The following is a 206-nucleotide window of genomic DNA, read 5'->3' on the forward strand; positions in this document are numbered from 1 at the left end:
GAGTGGTTATTTAGGAGTGGTCACCTAGTGATGCCCATCCCAAGGTGTTCATCCCAGGGTGCTCATCCCAGGGTGCTGGTCCAGGAGTGCCCATCTTGGGATGCCCATTTAGGGGTGCCCATCTATGGGTGCCCATCCCAGAGGGCTCTTCCAAGGGTACTGGTCCAAGGACGCTGATCCATGGGCACCCACTCAGGTGCGCCCAC

The sequence above is a fragment of the Calidris pugnax genome, unplaced genomic scaffold (genome assembly GCF_001431845.1).
Source record: "Calidris pugnax isolate Ruff unplaced genomic scaffold, ASM143184v1 scaffold155, whole genome shotgun sequence".
Lineage (NCBI taxonomy): Eukaryota > Metazoa > Chordata > Aves > Charadriiformes > Scolopacidae > Calidris > Calidris pugnax.